The 16,431-nt window shown below is 36.6% G+C and overlaps 1 pseudogene; it reads right to left on the bottom strand.

Moving 5' to 3' along the window:
- Positions 1-247: 247 nt before the first annotated feature.
- On the bottom strand, positions 248-6,998 carry LOC142616382 (putative disease resistance protein RGA3; annotated as a pseudogene).
- Between the last annotated feature and the right edge of the window lie 9,433 nt (positions 6,999-16,431).

Raw genomic sequence — 16,431 nt, 5'->3', positions numbered from 1 at the left:
TGAATTTTTTCCTACAAACAATTTGAAGCGACCTCCCTTTCAAAATGAATCTCTCTCTCTCACCCTCTCTCTCTCTCATACATACATAAGCACAAAATTATAAATCCAACTTGGTCTGATGTCAGTAAAACAGATTATTGTAAATTTACCCTTTTGGATTTAGCATTAATCGAAGTGAATTAATTTTGTTGTTCTTCAGCCTGGCCTATATTATTCATGTTGATTCCTGCAACAAATGAAAGTTTTCACTAATCTATTAATGGAGCATTCTTGTTAATATCAAAAAAGAAAAACCCTCTGACAGCCTCTGTTTTTTTACTGGTACATCGATTTTCACTGAAGCTGCAGGTTCACATTTAAAGAAACTAGTAGAAGTTCATATGAATAGTCAGAAGAGTACATGATTCGCATACAAGAATTTTTGAGTTGATGAAATAGTAATTACTAAATCAGAAAATTCTAACCTCCATTGCATGTAAAGTTCTCGAACTGTTTGTTGTAGTCGGACCACTTTTCTTCAATCTCCCATGTGATCCTCTCAGCTTCCTTCTTCTCCTCCTCTGCATTAGCTGCCGCATCCCACTTTTCCTTCAGCTTCTTTCCATCAGAATAGATTGTTCTCTTTTCTTGCTTTGCCTTTTCCTTTTGTTTTGTCAAAGAATCTATTTTTTGTTTTAGCTCATTTATCTGTCCTTCAGCTCCAGAGATACTCCTTCCAACTTTGTCGTGCATGTGCTCATTGATCTGTGTTTCAGCCTCAATAATACTCCTTTGAATTGTTGCCTCAACTGAATCAAGTTTCAAGAACTTTTGTTTATTCTCATCTAGTTGAGATGCTATCTCAGCCATAGGCTTGATCAGATTGGTGCACCTTTGGATGGTGTTACTGGCTTGGTAGAAACGGATTTTCAGAACTGTGAAGTCCTTTGAGATTTGAAGCACTAGGTCTTTGATTTTAACCGAGATGCCATCATATTCATCCATGTAACACAACAATTTTAATGCCGAATTCAAAGAAATGGAACAACCAGGATGACATGCAGAAGAGAAGTCGGTTGCTAATACATTTTTTACCATGTCCAAAGCCTTGTCTATGTTGAATTGACCTGGCTTGGTTTTCTTGGACTGGACATTTGTAATGACACTGTTGGATGCAGACTGAGAATCGGCTCCCAAGGAAGTGTAAAAGGACTTCATATCATCGTCCTCACTGTTAATAGACTCAGTAGAGCCCTCTTCATGCCCAATCCTGTCAATAGACTCAGAAGAACCCTGACCTGATGCTTGTCTGGTGAATTCATTGGAGGAATCCTTCATAATAGATACAATACAATGAGAACTGACTGTTAGAAGCAAAAGGGATTTTAAGATCATCAGATTGAGAAAGGCCATAACCTTTGTGGAGCTTGATTTGCTTTGAGTTGCTGAAAAAGATAGTTTGAATCCAGTCTCTTCCCATTCTGCTTTTGGTTCATTTCGTACCTCACCAACAGCTTCGTCTGCATCAATATCACTCTGATAGACTACTGTGGCAATGGCCCCTATAAAAAATGTGAATCAATACTGACTTGACCAAGATCATTATTTACAAAATGAGACCTGTTCCCTATACCAATTTTTTTCAAGTGAACACCTCCAAGAGAAGGTAACCAATTTATGAAACAGGGTGGAACAAGGTAAACGGATACAAGAAGATGTAACATATAGGTAATTAGATGTGGCGTATGGTATTCTCTCTCTCTTAATTGAGTGAAGTTAACCCTGTTAGAAATCAACACTAACTCTCTTGTCTCTAGAAATTTCTAAAGTTCCACTCAATTTGCTTCTCTCCGGAATTTTCTAGAAATTTCTAGAACTTCTCACACAATCTCTTTCTCTAGAAATATCTAGAGTTTATCTCAACCTCTCTCTCATTCTCTAGAACATTCTCTTGGGTTCCGGATTTCTTTAGGAGATGTCCTTCTAGAATCTTCTATGTAGAAGTGAAAAATAACCACATGTTTATAGAATAGTTTAGAAGGTTGGAGAATGGCATTAATTTAATGCCAATAAAAAGGAAGATCTAGAAGCTTCAGGTTGGTTTCCTAACCAACATACACTTAGTATAAATAGATGTGGTGAGGTGTGAAGTGAAGTGAAGTGGAGTGAGAGACTCCTAGAGAGGTGAAGTAGAGTGTAAAGTGAAGAAGAGTGTGAGAGACTCCTAGAGAAGTGAAGTAGAGTGTAAAGTGTAGTAGAGTGTGAGACTCCTAGAGGTGTGAAGTGAGTGAGTGTCATAAAGCACCAAGTGAGAGGTGTGAAGTTGTATGTAAGGTGAAGTGTGTGTAGGTGTCTAGAGAGTTGGTGTGTGTCTTGTGAAAGCATTAGTGCTTGTAAAGTGTTGTAATTTAAAGAGTCAATTTCTTAATAAAAGCTCTCTTTGTTCAGTTATTTGTTCAACAATCTAGTGTTAGAACTTCCGCTAACTCAACAAAGCCTACCTAAAGGGTTGGGAGAGAGATTTGAACCAGTAACCTTCATTTCATGGTATGTGATCTGCAGTCAATTATGTTACCCCTTTGGATTAAGGAATATCAAATTAACTTGTTAGACAAATTTAATTCTATCAATCGGGTTAAAGGTTTTTCAGTCAACGAAGTTTTGTTTATGGTGCAAAAAGTTGGACAACGAAGAGTTGGTTCTTTCTCAGCGGTTGTAACACATCATTAAACAAAACAACAGTATTGTGAAGCAAGCCATCTTTTTAAGGATGGAACAAGATACATGAGAGAGCACCATATTATGTTGTGGTTAGCTCATAAGGTGGAGTTGAATAAAAGAGAGTTTTGCCTTTTACCTTTGTGACTTTGCTTTGAGCGAGATGAATTTGGTTGTTTTTTAGTTGGTTGTGCATCAATTATTTCTATCCCTGAAACAAAATTAAATATACTAATAACTATAAGGAGCACTTACAATGAAAACATAAATTTAGATATTCACAGAGATATATATATATATATATATTTGTTTCTTCAATTGTGATTTAAACTGCACTGCAATCTATCATATGGAGAAACTGATAGAAAAATCCATCATTAATACTCAAAACTGTTACTATAGCATGTTTGCATGTGAAAAAGAACAGAAAAAGGTAAAAAAGAAGCAGAGAAACAATGCTACAAGTGAATAAAGCAAAAATTTACTTGAATGTGTGGAAGTGAAGAGGTTGCAGCTTGAACCTTTAAATCGTGGTTTCAAGCAGGGAGCAGCTCATGATTCCATGTCATATATAATGGAAAATTTTCTGTAGAAATGAATTACTAATATTCCATTTTAAGTTTGCCAGGTCTAAAGAAACATGAATTGCATCCAAACACATTAAAAAGAGTAAGCTTCATATATAAAATGTTAAATATTTCAAGGACTTGGCATATTTGAATTTATGAGAGTTGATGTTCTAGCTTATTTTGTGTTGAATAGTTGACATTATATGATACTATTAGTCAGTAAAACGATATATGGTATATAGCGTACTAACCTCCAGGGTGTGGAAGAAGACGATAGCAAGCTGGTTCTGATGGTTTCTTCTAGGGCAAAGGTGATGTTGAAGAATCTTTAGGGAAATCAATCTCCAGGTCAGGAATGTGCATAACCTTTGGCCTATCTGGTCCTCCTCCACCTCCTCCCTCCTTTTGACATCGCTTTGTCAATAGTGGACACTTTTGTATTTGCAAATGTTGAAGCGAGCTGGGAAGCCCATCCTCAGGCAAGGACTGGAGCATAGGGCAGTCCTCAATGTAAAGGTCCTTGAGTGAATGGAGGTTTTTCAGTATCTCCTTGGGGCCTAGACACTGCAGAAAGGGGCATGAGCCAATACTCAAACACTCCAGCGTAGCAGGTAGCTCCTCAGTTAACGTCACAAGCATTGGACAGTTTCGGATGGAAAGTAGTGTGAGAGATATTAAAGTTAGCAACGGCCCTTCTTTGCTCTCGGACAAAGACATCAAATCTTTGCAATCACGAATGTACAACGCCTTGAGGCCAGGAAGTTGGGGCCAGTTTGGAAGTGAGGTGAGGTTTGAGATGCCGGATAAAACCAGTGAGCATAGAGAGCTGGTATTTGGTATTGCCCTCACTAAGGTTCCATCATGACAGGCATACAGTGCTAAATGCCGAAGACGTTGGGCAAAATGTTGTTCTGGGAGAGCAACTAAAAACTCACACCCGCTGATCACCAACTTTTCTGGATCAAAGTATTTTGGCAGTGCCTTCAGCTTAGGGCAGCTGATAACATTCAGTTCCAACAAATTTTCGAAGGACCATTGTTCCCCAGTTGACCAATGGCCTTGATCATCTTTAGCATCCCAAGTAATCCATGTTCCATGCCAATCCTCCAGAATGGGATTGTCAATAAGCTTTAGAGTCTTCAAACTTAGAACCACTGGAAGTGCCCTTAAGGATTTGCACCTTTTGATCTTCAGGAAACTCAACATAGGAAAGACGTTGGGCAGCTCCCTTAGCTTGGGGCAGTTGCTAAACTTTAGCCACTCGAGGGAAGGGCATTCAACCTCTGGCCATTTCTCCAACTCCAGCATACCTTTGATGTAGAGCACTTCAAGATTGGGTAGCTCTCCTAGAGTGAGAGTTTTGCATTTTGTGCAATCATTCAAGGTAACTCTGACCAAATTTTGGAGCTGCCCTTCTCTCATCCAAGCTGGAAATTCATTGCCCCTGTAATGACATATTTGGAGCTCTTTGAGGTTTAAGTGAGGTCGTAGGTCTTCAAGGAAACTCTTTTCAGTTGCTTCATCGTGTGTATTAACAATCCTGTCACTCCATTCAAACACCAACTTCTGAAGGTACTTCTTCTGGTTCAACTTAGCCTCTCCTGCATTAACTGCATTTTCTAGCTTTGAGATATGCAATGTTCCTGACAGATACATCATGTTCTTTAGTTCTTCAATTCTGTATCCAGTCTTGTGGCTGACCTGAAATACATGCCAATCATGCAGAGAGGTTATGTCCCCCACGTTTGGTGGTAGGATGGAGAACTTGGCCCAGAATAAATCATCGAGCTCCAAATGTCGCAAATTAACCAACTTCCTTAGGTCCTTGGGCAATTCGAAAAGATAAGGGCACCCCAAGAGTTTCAATGTTTCCAAATGGTAGAGTTTGCAAATTGAGTTGGGGAGAACTTTGATTTCTGTTCTAGAGAGATCAAGGTAGCGTAGCAACTTCAACTTTTCAATTGAGCTAGGCAATTCCAAGATTGCACTTGAACTAAGATCCAAGGTCCGTATGCATTCCATTGTACGAAATACTTTGTCCAGGGCCAGACCAAAGTTTTTCAAGTGGTGACTAGGAAATAGAAGTGACCGCAACTTTGTAGCCTTCTCAACAATCTTCAACATAGGCTGCTCAACATCATTACCAACCAAGCTTATATGACGATGTTGTTCACAGAAATTGTATGGCTCATTATCATTAATTAGACGACAACTGGCGCTTGAAATCAATAGTGCCAAGTCATGGATAAGATCATGCATGTTGAATATCTCCTTGTTGTCAATGACTGAAACTTGAAAGAAGGACCTTACACAGAGCTCATCAAAATATTTGATTCCAGTCTCCTCTTCCTTCTCTCGTTCTCGAGCTTGTATAAACCTTTGCGCTAGCCAGAGCTTGACCAACTCTTCCTTGTGGAAAATGTAGGCCTTAGGAAATAAGGAGCAGTAAGAAAAACAACGCTTTAGATGAGAAGGTAGATGGTCATAGCTCAATTTCAGAATAGCCAAAATTTTGGGCTTGTCATATCCGGAGTTCTCTTCCTCTATCTCCCATATTTCACTGCTTTGAATTTTCCTCCAATTGTTTACATCATCAACGCAACCACGTAAGAGACCTCCGATTGCCTTGACTGCCAATGGGAGACCTTTGCACTTTCTGACGATTTCTCTACCAATGGCTTCCAAGACTTCCTGCCTTTGGCTGGACAAACTGACACCCTGAAATGCTGTTTTTGCAAACAAAGACCAGCATTCTTCTTCGGGCAAATACCCCAAAAGATGGGGAGGCTGTGTACCTATGATATCCTTAACCTTGGTAATCCGACTGGTGACCAAGACTCTGCTTCCCTTTGCCCCTTGTTTCAAGAGATCCTTTAGGGGTCCCCATTTTAGGTAATCCTCAGTCCAGACATCATCTAGAACAAGTAAGAAACATTGTCCAACCATGTATTCTAGAAGCCGGGATTGTAGGTCGCTTGTGGAGCTGTCATCCAATTTCATCTTAGAATCAAATTGTATCATTTCTTTGAGAATCCTGGTCAGGTCAAATTGGACTGTGACGCAGACCCACATTTTGGCTTCAAAATGCTGATTTACTCTTTCGTCATTGAAGAGAAGCTGTGCAAGAGTTGTTTTTCCCAGGCCCCCCATCCCTATGATGGGAATCACAGAAACGTCTCCTTCTTTATCGAATTCATTCGATAGCAGCATATGCATTATCCTTTCTTTATCATCCTCCCTGCCAACGACGCCTGACTTGTCCACAAAATAGCCTGTGTAATTTGGGCTCACAATATCACCGCCATTAACTTTGATGTTGAGATGGAAAGCTTCTTTTTCTTTGGCAATCCTATTGAATCTTTCTAAAATTTTTTCGATTTTATGCGCTGCATCCCGTTTATAGGATGTTTTGCTTATGTTCGGAGTAGGCAGGAATTTATGTTCCTTCTGCCTTTGTTTCCAAAGAGAGGCTTCTGTAGTAAAATCATCCAATATGTCTTCAGCATCAGAAGCTGCATCCTGGAGCTTTCTGAGCCAATCTTTCAGATGTGGCTCATTCACTTGCTTGTTCTCCGCATCTTCAACCACACTTTGAATACTAGTGAGCTTACTTTCCAGGTCCTTTATAATTTTCTTGATTCCACGGACCCTAGAATACTCCTCCCGGACCAACTTGGTAGTACTCTTGAGGATGATATCCACAACTGGTTTTATTACATATGAAGCTGCCATATATGGTTTGTTGATAGCCTGAAAGACATAAGAAGATTGAAAATATTTCTATTGGGTCAGTCTCTGGATTGATTAAAGGATAGGCTTTTGTTGTGTGAACCAAATAATCAAAGGATGAATATCTATACTATTATGAATGTATAGTGTCTCTAGAAGATTGACAAAATGGAAGAAAGACTAGGAAATGAAACAAAAAATTAATGAACTTCGATTCTCAAAAAAATAAAAATAAAAATAAAAAGAAGGGATAATTACACTTTGCTTATCTGTGGTTTAGCTTCTAATTTGATGTGCCTATCTGTGGTTTAACTTTTGACACTTTACCCACCTGTGCTTTCCACCATTACTCTACCGTAACCCACCTCTCTCCCAGCCGTTACTCTAACACAGAAAATGTATAAAACCAAAGCCCAAACAGATCAAAACACACTCACTCACAAAACTTACTCACTCCCATCCAACCCAACTTGCTCACCAAATGAAGATCTCAGGAGATGTTTTCAAGTGCACGACAAAGGTGGAGTTCTTGTACATGTCGTTTTGGGTTTGGTCCGAAATGATGAAGATGTTGGAGATGAGGTTTGTGAAATCGGTGGCGATGGAGCTCCACCAGTGGGCGTCAAATCCAGAAACTTGAATAGAGCAATGGTTCTAGACCCATAAAGGAAACTGATCTAGCATAGTTGTGGTAGTTGAGGGTGGGATTTTTCTTTCTAATTTTGTTTGAGTGAGTGGTTTGGAGAGAGGGAGAGAACCGTTAAAAGGAATTGATTTTGCTATCTAGATAGATAATCGTGGTGGTGAGTGTGGTTTTGGTGGAAGAGAGGTGGCACAAGCACTAGAGGGTAAGTGAGGAGGAGGAGGAGATCGGGAGAGACAAAGGGCTGTCCTGGATTTGGGGAAAAGAACAATGAAGAATGTACTCGGTTTGGGAAGAAGAACAGTGAATCATGTGGGAAAATAAAATGAATTTTTAAAGAAATAGTAGGAAAATTGAAAGAAAAAATAAAGGAAAAAAATTGGAAAAGAAAAGAAATATATTTATAAAGGCTGTTGTGGTTTTTTTTATTTTTTATTTTTTTAACTAAGCACTGACATAAGCACTAACATGGTCAATAAAATTTAGAAACATCAAGAACTTGGGGCATATTTTGGATTTTAAAGGGGTCTATTAAATTGGTTTCTGGTTTTGCTTGGTTTCGTAGGTTTGGCTAGTATGTTTTCATCTTTTGCAAGAGATCACTTCTTATCTTAAAAAAAAAAAAAAATTGGACAGCATTAACAAACAACAAACTATAAAAATGGTGAAAGTTTGCATCTGGACTATTTTACACTACCGGATACAAAAATAAGAAAAGAAAGGGTCAACAGATAAATCATACCTAGACAACACTAGTCAATGAAGTGGATCAACCACCCCAGAGGAGTAGGCCCAGCAAGGAAATGAAAACCAATTAACACATTCATCAAGCAATGGAAACTCGTTTGTTGCGGAGAAATTATGAGCAAGTTGGGTTGGATGGGAGTGAGTGTGTTTTGATTAGAGATAAACCATAGGTGGACAAAGTGTAATTATTTTTAAAAACAATGAACTTTCTTGTGAAATTTCTATGTCCCTGAAGAAAAGTATCTAACACGTTTACTTGCAAATTACCAAGTTACACACTAGCTATTCATATCATGGTAAAATTAAAACCAGGGACAACAAGAGCTTTCCACTTGACAAGTATAAGAATAAAAGAGTGGATGAATAATTTGTTTACTTTACACATTCATTTAACGCGTCAAAGGGAATAGTTACTCATACTGGTGAGAAAGAAATAGAAAAATTTGTGGTTCCAACTTCCATCCATTATTAATGTCTGTAAAGTCAAGTGAGCGCATCCGGCACTTTTTTGTGTTTCAAAAAAATCCTAGTTCAAGTCCGCATTTCCATTGTAATTATCAAATTGTATTAAAAGAAAAAAATATTGCAAAAAATGTTACATAAAAATCTAGAGACACAGACTCTTGCACACGCTTTACCACAACTAATTAAGTGATGGCTAGATTAATTTTTACAAATAGCAGCGGTAGTCCCATGTATAAGTTAGGTGATGTAATCTAATCCTACCTTAACAAATGTGATTGTGTCCATAGAACTCTGGTGACTCGGCCAAACTTGACCAGACTTTTCAACTTCACTATTTGTGATATTTTGTTGTTAAAGAAAGGTCATTTGTGATTTGTTCCAGGACACTCACCAGTCACCATGAATGCCACTAACAAAGAAAGCACAGGAGGATATACATAATCCATTAATCCCCAAGATAATAAAAACAATAAAATCTGCAAAACAAATAATAAATGAAAAAAAGAAGAAGCATAAGAATAGAGTTGAGAAAGTATTACTATTATTATCCCCAGTGACAGTGAGCATTGCACTTTGGAGCGTCCGAATACGACATTGATGTCGGCGTAAATATGGGAAGGACAAAACATATATGTTCTTTTGCTAGTTGTTTGTTGTGGCCATGGCGATTTTGAACTGTTGTTGGTTCTAGCTTCCAGGGCAGATGTGAACTGAGAAGAGTTTTAGGCTCAGCTTTTAAAGTGGCATTTAGTGGTAGTTATTGTGTGTGTGAGTGTTTTTTAATATAAATATTTTTCAAAGTTATTTGTCATAATTTTAAACGAACTATTATACGCGTTGTAAGTTTATATAATATTTAATAGAAAATATGGATGAAAATGTTATTGATACAACATAATAGAATTTCAGAAGAAAAAGTTTAAATTCTAAAATTTCAAGGTATAAAATTTGAATACCTCCAAACTTTAGAAGTATAGTTTATAATTTATCCTAATAATATTAGTAATTCTACAGACATCCATTCTCATACCTAAATTTACATTTTGCTTGTGTCAATTTTTGATGGATTTTAAGGTACATGTGTGGTGGATCTATGTAAAAATGTTGAAATCAAATAAAAAATTTATAAATAATCAAGATGTGAATCTTGGTGTGAGGAGAAGTCCACCTTAGTATTACTCTTTTAATAGAACTCATCCTTTTTGCACAGAAGTCAAATAATCTTTCGTGGCCACTCCTCTTGAAATTACCAACTTGGATAATTTCCAACTATATTATTGTGTCTTTAAAGTCATGTTGTGCCTGGCTTGGCTTTCATTAAAAAAAAAAATTAACAAATATCCTAAAGTTATTAGTTTATGATGTATTTTCAGCAACTTTTTATAGAAAAAACATAAATATTTTTATGACGATTTTTATATTTCTCAAAAAAACTTCAATTTAAAAAAAAAAAATTTATTAACAATTGTTTTAAAAATATCTGTTAAAATAACTCAAAAAAATTTAACTAAAAAAAAAAAGCACTTTATTTTCAGGTTATTTATTATTATTTTTAAATGAGGTTGTTTGAAAAGAATCGTATTTGAAAAAAAGAAAAAAAAGTATGAAAAAGTCTTACCTTATGAAAATGTGGTTAGATACGTATACATAAAAGGAGTCTTAAGCAAATAAATGCTCCTAAGGACGAACACGGTTTCTACGCAATAAACACGTGTAACGGCGAATGAGTAGGAAAGAGACATGCGATGACATATTTGATGACACCATCCTCTGGGAAAACCCAATTTGTTTTTCCAATTTCCAAGTGGTGGCTGTAGGAAATTTATTTTAGGGTAGTTATTAAAGAATTTAAATTATATAAAATTTAATAAAGAAACAATTTAAATATGTCAATATTATCAAATTTTTTTTGAGAGAGTTTCAATTTATAGCATTTGTTCCTGATAATAACTTTTTATCATTAGACTAAGACACTAATCAGTTTTTAGCTAGTGTAGACGGAGATTAAATTCCAGTTTCTTATTCAATTATTAGAGACTTTATCATTGCGCTAATTGAAACAAAAAAAAAAACACTTAAATACATGAAATATTACAATTTCTTTGTACTAACAAAAATAGAAAAAAAGACTAATAAGATTGAAATTGCTTACATGAGAATAATAAACTGAGAGAGAGAGAGAGAGAGAGAGAGAGAGAGAGAGAGAGAGAGAGAGAGAGAGAGAGAGAGAGAGAGAGAGAGAGAGAGAGAGATGATATTTTCTATAATTGAGAGCCAAATTGTTAAGGAAAGAAAAATTGTTACGACTGCAAAGTCAATGAAAATATTACTACTGGCACTACCAAGCAGAACTCACGATTAAGGAATAGGCTTTTTTATTGCTGAATGATTAAGGATTTTTATTTTTTGTATTTGAATAAGCTTTTTATTGAATAATTTGTTCACTTATTGTTGTTTGACTTATTTTTGTTGTTATTTGAACTATTTTTTATTGTTGTTATTTAAGTTTTTTTTAAGGGGTTAAGAATTATGTTTGGGATACCAAATTAATTTGGAGTAATGTTATGTGTGAGGACCCGAGGACCCGAAGATCTAAAGACCCGAAGACATATTGGGAAGCGTAAGGAATAGAGGAGAATAAAAGTCAAGGGCCCGAGGATGAAGTGGGATGGTCCGGAAAAGTACGAAAGATAGATTGGTGATGTATGGGGTATATTGCAAATATCTGAGTTGGGGTAGATAACTATGAACGTTGCATTGAATGTTTTGCACCAAGTTTTCTGGCCGCATTGAATAGGGAGTACCAGCTTTATCCGTTGCATTAATGTGGAAATGACTTGAACAGTACAAAGCACAGAGCCAAAACTTTTCTCCATTACTGATTACAAGGGAATTGACAAGTGTCAGTAAATAGGGTTGAGTAGATGAGAGGTGTATGGTTGAGATAGTAAGGGCAAGGGGTATAAATAAGAGAGGAGAGAAGAAGGGAGGGGAGATCGGAACGCCAAAAACTTTGTTGTTGATACTCTCTTTACAAATTCATTGTTTTTGGACTTTGAGTTATAAAACGCTGTTATTGTTAGGCTTGTACGTGATTTTTGGTCATTACACTATGTATATATATATATATATACACATTTTTTTTCAAGTCATGGTGGTTACAAAATAAATTAATTTAAACTAATTATATATAGGAGTATAATTGTTTTTTGGAAGTTGATAGGGGATAAAACCAACATGACGGTACCACCACATATGGTTAAAATCGTTACGATAGGGTGACGGGTTATATGACCAAGGAGGACGGATGCGTAGTGGACGGACGAGTAGAATGCATGCACATAATTTCTCCCGTTGTTCTCCGGGCTACCTCAAATCACACTATATGATTGGGGCTGACGTGGCCTTGATTGTAAATCACGCCAACGTGTATATGAAGAATTCTTGCACTACACGTTAGCCTTGATTGAAGATTCATATAAGGAAAAGAACTCTAAGAGATATGAAATTCCACGAGTCACTCTCCTAGAAGGAAATGATTTCTTGACCAAGGCGAGAATTTCGGCCTTACGCTACTATATATACTCCAAAACCCTCACAAAGCAAGGTACGTATAATTGACCCAACTCTGGCATTCTAGGGTTGCGAAGAAATACTAACTTGACCTTCGGAGGATTTTTGGCCGGCACCACACCGGTGCTCTCTGTTAAGGTCTCTTTGTTTTCTTTTTGCAGGCGTTGACTCGAGTTGGAGAGTGCTCGCAACTTATTGGTGATTTTTTCGGCATCATCAGAAGTATAAATTTTTTTTTTGGCCAGGACCACCCTCACTTAGTAGTGGAGGACTACCCTCACTTACTAGCCGAGCTGCCACCGCAATTTCCCAAGGAGTGTGTCAAAACTCAAAAGGTGAAATGCGAAAAAGGGCTGGATATAAATATTTGATGCTCATTTTATTACACAAGTTTTATAAATTATTGTGTCACAAATTACAATAAGTAATTCAAATACTCATTTATTATTATCTTGTAGTTGTTGAAGCGCCACCAATCACATTCTTTTCCACATAAGTTTGTAAGCTTTCTAGTAGTATCCTTAACATTGCTCAAGTGAATTAGTAATGTTTAAAAAAGAAGAAGAATTAGTTATATTAAATTGTGAGAATTATGGATAAAAAAAAAATAGAAAATTAACTAAATTAATGGTCAGTAAATTATATATTATTTAATATAAAAAGATCCATATGAAGTTTTTGCTTTAGGTCTCAAATTGTATTGGACTAGTCTTGTAATTTTTTCTCCAATAAGAGATTTGGGGTCAATTCCTATTTTTACCAAAACCGATTGGTGTTTTGGTCTGATAATAAAGAACTATCATCAAGAAAAAATGCCATAGATTGAAACCTTCTCTAATAAAAAAAAACTATTTTTTGTTTTGTTTTGTTGAAATTCAAACGTGTTTATTTCAACTATTAATTCATCTGTTTCCTTTTCCTCCCCTACGTTGTTTATGTCGCCTCTAAGAATGTTAGAAGGTTACAAGAAGATTCTTGGATTCTTGCTTCCTTAAATCTTTATTTTATTTCAATTCAGATTTCTACTATCTACCAACTAGTTACTTTTTCTCTTTCTGAAAAAGATAGTTAGACCATTTAATTACTTTTTTATTTTATTTTAAAAAGAAGACCAATTAATAACTTGAATGAGGTCTCTCTAATTATCAGTGTCATCCACGGTGATGACAAAGTTTTATAACGATCTTTCAATGTCACTTGAACTCGGTTGATACCTACTTTTGTAACACATTTTCTACGAGCTTGATTCAACCAAATCCAACATTCTTGTAGGTCAAATTTATGTATTATATTATATTTTATTCTTTTAAGCATGATCCAAGCCCATATGACATATTAGAAAAATTGAGGAAGTGTGGTTTGGAGGGTATGGGTTTTTCTTTCGAACTTTTTGCATGAGTGCGTACTACCAAGTGGACAAGGGACATTGGTAGCATCTCAAGCTCATGGAGAAGGTCTTATATCTGAAATTTCCACCCCAAAAGAGCTTTTATACTCTGACTAACTGTGGCCTAAAATTTCTGCCCTTACCCATTTTTTCCTTTAAAACATAGTTGGCTTTAATTAGCAATTAAATCAAATATGAACCAAACATCAATTTAGCAACTTAGAGGTCCATAGCCTCATCTTTTAGCCTAAAAACTAGTCATTAAGGACACCTAAAGGCTGCTATAAAACTCTCCCTTAAGCTCAAAACAAAACCAACCATGTTTTGCCCTTAGAGCTAAAACTTTAAAGTAAAGTTCAGCTAGCTAACATTCTCTTATGATGAACCTTGGGGGTGAAAATATAGGTACAGAAGAACCTTCCCTCCCTTCCTCATGATGAAGATGATCAAGTAAACGACATAGTTAAGAGATAACACGTGCTGTTAAACGAACGTGTATCAACTAATTCAAATGGTGTGTTTCATCAGAAGCATTCCTAACTTAGGCACACAGTGCGTTTCATCTCATGCCAGCTAAGCAGTAGTTAGCTAGTTTTTCAAGAAGTTAGTTATGGCACGGGTTTGAGCGGGAAATTCTGTTTTGGTTGTTAGAGGATTTTTATAGAAGATATTTATAAAGATTTCTGGATTCTTTGATTGACTATATATATGTGTACTGTGTAAATTCTCATATAGTGGAAATATCAATTTCTTCTTTCTCACAAATATCTCTCTCTCTCTCTCTCTCTCTCTCTCTCTCTCCTTCATTCTCTTAGTATTTGCTCTAGAATCTTCAATAGCTTTCTTGTGATTCACTTAGAGAAGCTTAGCTTTCTTCATGGTATTAGAGCCACATATGGCTTCTATTGCAATGTCATCTTCAACCTCAACAATGGCGTCCATCTCCACTACTGCACCAATCAATTTGGTCAATCAACCTCTTTTGCTATTGTCAAACATGGCTAATATGATGACAGTGAAACTTGATCGTACAAACTATATAATTTGGAAGCATCAAATCACGATGGTGCTTGATACCTACTTAGTGTTTGAGTTGCTTGATGAAACTCAACTGATTCATGAGAAGTTTCTCAAAGATCTTTCAAGAACAATCATAACAATTGTGAATCCTGATTACTTGATTTGGAAATCAAAGGAGAAAGCACTGGTTATATTCATCAGCTTAACACTTACACCTTCAATTCTTGCTTTTTCTGTGGGTTGCACTTAGCAATGGAGGTGTGGAAGGTTCTTGAGAATCGTTTCACCTCAATTTCAAGGTCACACATCGAGAAACTCAAAGGAGAGCTCCACAATATCAGAAAAGGTACAGATTCTGTACATATATATCTACAGAAAATCAAGGTTGTGAGGGACAAGTTAATGGCAGTTGGATTAATTCTTGATGATGATGAATTGCTTCACAAAGCAATCAAAGGTCTTCCAAAAGACTACAATGCTTTTAGATCTTCCATACGTACAAGGAGTATACAATTGAGTTTTGATGAACTCACTACTTTGCTTAGTACAAAAGAAGAATCACTTAATGATACTGGTGATATGAATGATACTTTTGCAATGGCTGTGAATACTACTCCTAGACCTAGAGGTTATATTCAATATAATCCGTATAATGGTAGAGGAGGAGGAAGAAATGGAATAGAGGTAGAGGTAATGGAGGTAATAGAGGTTCCAATTCTTCTCCACGGCAATACTTTCCATACTTACCAAATAAGAATCGACAGAATCAGTTTTCTCCAACATAGGCTCAAGGTCCCAAGTCTAAGAGACCAACCTGTCAAATCTGTAGAAAGATTGGTCATCTTGCCATTAATTGCTATCATAGGATGGACTATGCTTTTCAAGGGAATCATCCTCCTACAAAGTTAGTTGCCATGGCTACTGCTTCAAATGCAGCAATTACTCAAGAACAACCCTGGCTTGCTGATAGTGCAGGCACTGATCATGTCACATGCAGCCTAAATGCACTCTCCTTTCCTAAGCCTTACAATGAACAAGATCATCTTATTGTTGGTGTGGGCACAGTGGTTTCCTCCTAAAAAGAAAGGGAGTATGCCTCGGTCGAGTGGACCGGGGTAGAGAAAAGATAGAGTCGTTACCTACACTAGGTCTGGGAACCATTTACATAGCTCCCTTACATGGAAGGACTGCTCTTACTACCAGAATATGGGTTCAGAGTTTAGGTACGATTTTGGGAAGGTGTTAGGCAACCAAAAATGCTCGACCCATGGGTCGGCTTCTACTCATTGTGTCTTATATCTTAATCTCATTAAAGGCATATTCAACATCATTATTCTAAAGTCATACATACACTAGCATATATCTAAGCATACAACATGACATTTCATCCCAAAACCTAACACACATCTATCATGCCTCTCACATCGAACCTATGCATACATCTATCATGTACATCATATCATTATATCCAAGGCAGCAAGCAAATCATGGCATAAACATATAAACATGTTATTGCATATCATTATCAAGAACAATTCATCCAAACAAACATGTTCATCCTCATCATTACACATATACCCAATGCATGTTCATGTGATTGC

Source organism: Castanea sativa, chromosome 11 (genome assembly GCF_040712315.1).
Source record: "Castanea sativa cultivar Marrone di Chiusa Pesio chromosome 11, ASM4071231v1".
In the NCBI taxonomy this organism is placed as follows: Eukaryota; Viridiplantae; Streptophyta; class Magnoliopsida; order Fagales; family Fagaceae; genus Castanea; species Castanea sativa.
Note: the sequence above shows the minus strand (reverse complement) of the source record. Positions and strands in the feature narration are given on the sequence as shown.